This window comes from Myxine glutinosa, chromosome 13 (genome assembly GCF_964187855.1).
Source record: "Myxine glutinosa chromosome 13, kmMyxGlut1.1, whole genome shotgun sequence".
NCBI lineage: Eukaryota > Metazoa > Chordata > Myxini > Myxiniformes > Myxinidae > Myxine > Myxine glutinosa.
Window position 1 is genome coordinate 93,699,935 of NC_136273.1, and position 6,000 is coordinate 93,705,934.

General features: G+C 45.2%; 1 protein-coding gene across 1 annotated transcript in view; it reads right to left on the reverse strand.

The window, feature by feature from the left end:
- Positions 1 to 5,218, reverse strand: part of LOC144888721 (uncharacterized) — a 29,067-nt gene extending 23,849 nt beyond the window's left edge. Inside the window, exon 1 of the mRNA XM_078767774.1 lies at positions 5,053 to 5,218. The gene's annotated coding sequence lies outside the window, so the exon portion shown is untranslated. The remainder of the gene's footprint in view (positions 1 to 5,052) is intronic.
- Positions 5,219 to 6,000: the final 782 nt, after the last annotated feature.

The window sequence follows — 6,000 nt, forward strand, 5'->3', positions numbered from 1 at the left end:
AAATTCGATTCATTCACAACACATAAGGCTTCATTAATACACCATTTGCACTCAAAGAGTTTGACATTTTCATTCGACACATAATAATCAAACTCTAACCTTATTCTTGCAGACACCAGCCCTTTAAACATAGGAACAACATCAAATCCATGCCCATTAGCAATTTTAATTTTCCTTGATTTATATATTGCATATTTTGCTGTAGCAACTAAGAAGTTTAGGAGAACACCAGAGTCCTTGCAGGAGGGTCTGAAAGGTACACAAAAAATAAAAGAATGTGAAGTAAAAGGAAAAGACAACTGATCAAAAAGGTGTGTGAGAATCGAGAAAAGAGGTATTAGTCTTTCGCATTTCACAGAGGCATGAAAGAGATCCTCCTTCTGTTCACAGAAGGGGCATGCTACTGGCACTGAGCTATCAAGGTGATGAAGAAAGGTGTTCGCAGGGAGAGCCCAATGTGCTAATCTCCACTGGATATCTGCTCGGAACCCGTAAATAGGTAGTTTGTACATATTAGGCCACAGTGGCATGGCAGGAGACCCTGGCCCTAACCTTTCTGACCACAAGACCACTCGCGCAACTCCGGAGAAGGGTGATGCTTGGTTTTCTCGAAGGAGCTTGTGAATACCCGCCTTTGTTACCAAATGAAAAGGAGATACAAGTTCACCATTCGACTGGAGAGCTGGGAGCACCTTAATTTCAGGGAAGGACAGCCGAAAATCCTCGACATTGTTAATACCTTCCCAGCCAATATTTAACTCCTTAAACTTCCTCTTGACGATGCGTATAATTTGGCTGACAACACGCACAGATCTTAAACCAAGCATGGTCGCCACCCTGCCAGCAGACATCCATTTTGTCCCAGATGTATCCCTCAGGTCACAAACTTTGCCAATTCCTCCTTGAGTAAATTTCCTAATCAAAGTCGGACTATGAGGAATGCATGGAAAAAACCCGTTATAGAAAAAAGGCTCTTGGATAAACATCCAGCAATTATAAGCCTCAAGGCAACGATGAACCCCAAAACCTTTCCAAACTTTCAGCAAACCCTGATAAAAAATTGGGATTGAAACTAAGCTGACACGGTCAAGGTTCACCAGGAACAGGTGCGTATCATAACACAGGCCTCCCGCTTGTTGCAGCAAAAAAAAACGCAAATGGGCACCAGGGCAGCTCTTCAGCATACAACAGACGTTGCACAGACTGTAGGCGAAAAGCCATAAGCCGGGTGGACACATCCACAATTCCATGTCCACCCTCCTTCCGAGGATGGTACAGTATTTGAGGCCGAAGCCAGTGGTATCCATTCCAAAAGAAATTAATCAAGACCCGCTGGATGGCTGGCATCAACTCCTTGGGTGGCTGCAAGGCAATTAGTTTATGCCATAATCTTGCTGCTATCAAGTTATTTATAACAAGAGTGCGGCCTTTATAAGAAAGAGATCGCAGCAGTCCTTCCCATCGTTTCAACCGGTGTGTAATTTGTTCAATCATCCCTTCCCAGTTCTTCATTTCTACTTCCTGGTTGCCGAGATAGACACCAAGATATTTGACCCCATCTGTTTTCCACTCTAAATTATGTGGGAGTGACGGTGGCAGTGTTAAAGAAAGGTTATCTGAACCGCACCATAAGGCTACACTCTTGCCCCAATTTACTTCGGCGGAAGAGGCCGCAGAGTAGTCTTTAAAGCAACGCGGCACTGCAGCAACACTACTTGGGCCCTTAATCAGAACACATACATCATCAGCATAAGCTGTGACCACAATTCTTGAACCAAAAACGGCTCCCACATCCTGAGTTATTCGCTGCCTGATGGATGCTAAGAGTGGTTCAAGGGCAATTATATACAGAAGTCCAGAAAGGGAACAACCTTGACGGATACCCCGTCAGAAAGGAAAAGGGGGAGATAAACTGTTGTTTACTTTCATCATGCAGAAGGTGTTAGTGTATAACAGCTTGACATAGGAAATGAAAGTTTCCCCAAAACCCATCCGCTCCAGAACAGAAAACAAATATGTGTGATCAACTCGATCAAAAGCCTTTGTTTGGTCAAGAAACAACAACCAAAAACTGGCACGCAAGTACTTATTACAAGAAATAATATCCCTTATCAAAAATATATTGTCATAAATTGACCTTCCTGGTACACAGTAGGTCTGGTCAGGGTGCACAATAGAGCTGATCACAGTTCCCAAACGGTTTGCTAAAACCTTCGACAAAAGCTTGTAATCCGCACACAGCAATGAGACAGGCCGCCAGTTCTCAACTGGTTGAGTGTCCCCAGCCTTTGGCAACAGGCAAATGACTGCTCTTCTACAGGACAGGGGAAGCTTTCCAACATGAAGGCATTCATCAAATACCTCAAGCAGGTCAGGTCCCACAAGTTTCCAAAAAGTCTTATAGAACTCTCCAGGCAAACCATCAATCACAGAGGCTTTACCATCCTTCAAGCTCCGCATAGCAGTTTCAAGTTCAGCAGCCGAAACTGACATGTTCAATGTGCGTTGCTGGTCCTCCTTAAGTCTCGGAAGCCCAGTAGTCAGCTCCTGCAAAGTCTCATTACTTATGCTATGGGGGGAGTACAAGTTTGTATAAAAACCCTTCAAAACAGACTTAATCTCCTGTTGGGAGGTCACTATTGACCCATTAGCAGCACGTAGCCCGTGAATCTGTTGTGATTTTTTGACAGAGTTCTCCAAACCAAACAAGGCCTTATTTGGCATATCCAACGTTAAATAACTCATTCGCATGCGTACCAGGGTGCCCCTTGCCCGCTGCCGTACCAATTCAGTCAAGATTGCCTTTTTAGTCCATAGCAGCCGGTCACCTGTAGTGTCTTTCCCAGCCATATTAATGTTTTCCTCCAGGGCTGCAATTTCAGCCTTCAATGAATCAATTGAGAGATTTTGAAATTTGGTGGCATAAAGACTATATTGTTGACAGAACGATTTGACCTGACCCTTTGCGAGGTCCCACCACAGTCGAAGGTTAGCATGTTCAAATTTGGAGGACCGAATTCTTTCCCACACGGCTCGAAAAGCATCTTTGAATTTCATATCATTCAGCAGGTGGGTGTTAAGTGACCAATACGCACTACCACCTGAGGCCAGAGGCAAATTAAAACCAATTGAAACCAGGTAATGGTCTGTGAAACCAGTTGGGAGTATCTGGGTTGTGGCCATCACATTTAGCATTGGCTTATTCACGTAGAATCTGTCTAGCCTTGCCATTGATATCCTCCTATCATGGCATCTGCACCATGTATAGCACCATGAAGTTGGATGTTGCAGCCTCCAAACATCTTTCAAATGCCGATTCTTGATGATGTTCTCCAAAATCTTCGTACAAGCCGGATGGGGTTCATGACCGGTTCTGTCTATGGAAGGATTGATAGTGCAATTGAAATCACCAGCAATACAGATGAAAGTGGTTGTATCCACTCCTTTTACAAAGTCATGCAGAGTGGAAAAGAACACTCTTCTTTCCATGGGTTCACTCGGTGCATACACGTTCACAATGATGACCTTTTGTGTGTTGCAATAGAATTTCACCGCTATCAGATGTCCCTTATAAATTTCCTTAAAGACAATCTTCCGAGCAGGGATTCTATCACTCAAGCCGATGGCAGCACCAGCTTTGGGTGTGGTAAAACCACTCATCCACCACTGCCCTCGATAAAGTTTTCCCCATTCAGCAACCAGGGTGTTCGTAGCATGAGTCTGTTGTATCAGGATGTCAGCTTTCACCCTCTCCATCGCCTGAATTGTCTGAATTTTTCGTAAGGGGGTACAACCCCCATTGATATTCAGGGATGCGATACATATCTCTCGCATTGCCATTTACAAAGGTAACTCACCCTCCGCCTGCAATTCCTTATTCGCCTTTGTGACCGCTTTCCGAAGACGCTGAAATTGGGCCTCCGAGATTTCCATTGGGTCATTTCTTTGCAGGAGGGGTCTTGCAGCCCTGATGAAAGTTTTCACATCGGGAAAATGGTCTTTGATCACAACATAGCGTTGCCTAAACGTCTCATTTAGGAACCTGATGACGTTTTCCTTTGTTGCTTCCATCTGTTCTTCTCCCTGATGATCATTCACAGACACAAGGCTTTGAGCTTCCTCATCCAGCTCCCTAACCACATCAACGTTGAAACTCCTTTGTTGTGTGTCAGGAGCTGGCACACCTTCTGTGTCATCACCACTGCCGTCTTCTTGTTGCATCACCAGGGGCACATCTGTGCCACCACTGCTGCCTATTATAGGTCTGCTTGGACCATCATCCTTGGTCGTTACAACCGGATGTGAGCAACAACCGTTGTCACTCAGGACCTGGGACTGCTCGTTGTCACAAGGGACAATGGTCCCATCATCACAACCAATACTGGTGCATTGATTTTCTTCAACAAGAGCAAGGGGTGAAGTCCTACTCTCCTCTGTTTCGTCACCACCTTGCCCAGCTTGCCGAGAATCATCAGGATAGTCTGAGATGCTGTTTGTTTGTACGAGTATCACTTTGCTACCTTTGTCTTCCACCTCGGCGCTCAAAAAGGTACGTTTTAGGTTCCTCTTAGCCTCGGTGCCTTTCATCGATACTTCCTCAAAAACCATATTATCTTGAGGTTGTAGCGTCTTGTCCACATCAACTGGATGCTCCCCTGCTGCACTAACCTCAGCAACACCGCCACCACTTGCCACACCCTGGTCTTCTGGTGTGGATCTCTGTACCCCACCAGGCTCATGAACGGGGGGCACTGCATCAGTCACAGGGGGGGACCGACCCAGCTGCTGTAGCGTACGTCTTCTTGGCGTCTGGACAATACTGCTTTGTGTGTCCGTGTGCTCCACATCCGTAGCAGATCAAGGTCTCGGTCGCCATGAAAATCCTATATTCATGCTCGCCTACTTTAAAGGTGTGGGAGGTGCTCAACTGCTTCGCTGCGTCTTTTAAAACAACAAAACAAAAACGTCTAAACGATTGTACGTGCTTCAACCTGCCGTTTCTCGTACGTAGAGGAACCCTAATGATTCGAGAGACGACAGTACCAAACTCACCTAGCTTGTGCAGGATTTCCTCGTTACCTAGGAAAGGCGGAACATTGCTCAGAATGACTTTAACTGCGGCGTGTCCATCGACGACACAGGAACAAACAGATCGTTTCCCAAGGTCAAACCATTCTGCACAACAATGTCGGCAAGACTTATTTGCGAAACAAACACCACAATTTTGTGATTCATACGAGACGCGGCACGAATATTGCTCACGTCGATCAAATCCCCAATCGCGAGCAAAATGTCATCCATTTCAACTCCCTCCGGCGGGACAAGGCACAGCCCGCGCTTACGCGATAAACCCTCATCGGTAACACGATCGGCAGGCCTTTGGCTACTCCTATTAGCCATATCGTCAAAGGAGAAACGAAGTGAACAGTAAATAGATTTGTAATCCTAAAGAAAAAGAAAAAAATGAATCGAAAAAAGTATATTAAACAAGTATTCTGAGTATTGCGCTGCAATACATGTCCCCTACCGGCAGTCTGTCGTCCGGAAAACTGTTGGGGAAATTACCAAGGGTTATTTACCCACAGATTCTTAATTCGTCCCAATCGCTAATTACCTCAGGACGGGCTCACCTGTGATTCGCACTTGGGACTTCAATTTATACACCTTGAAGACAGGTCAGCAGAAGCACCATGCATAAATAAGTTGTTGATAAAGAACCTTTCGAGTCCCTAAATATCAGTAATTTATTATATTTTCCGGTTCACGATCAATGATCAATGTGTATAATATATAAATTATGTTGCTCGGCTTGGCTCCGCCACTCCCGAAAGCGTGTCACGCTGTTGACGTTCGCGAGATGAGGCTGAGGGAGCGCGGTGCGGCTTGAGGAGAACTCTGGAATGAACAAGACATATCCATTTTTTTTTAATACTTTCGTTTAATTAACGATATCTGCCAAACCACGTGCCCTATCACAAATTCCAAAAGGACATTGTAGTG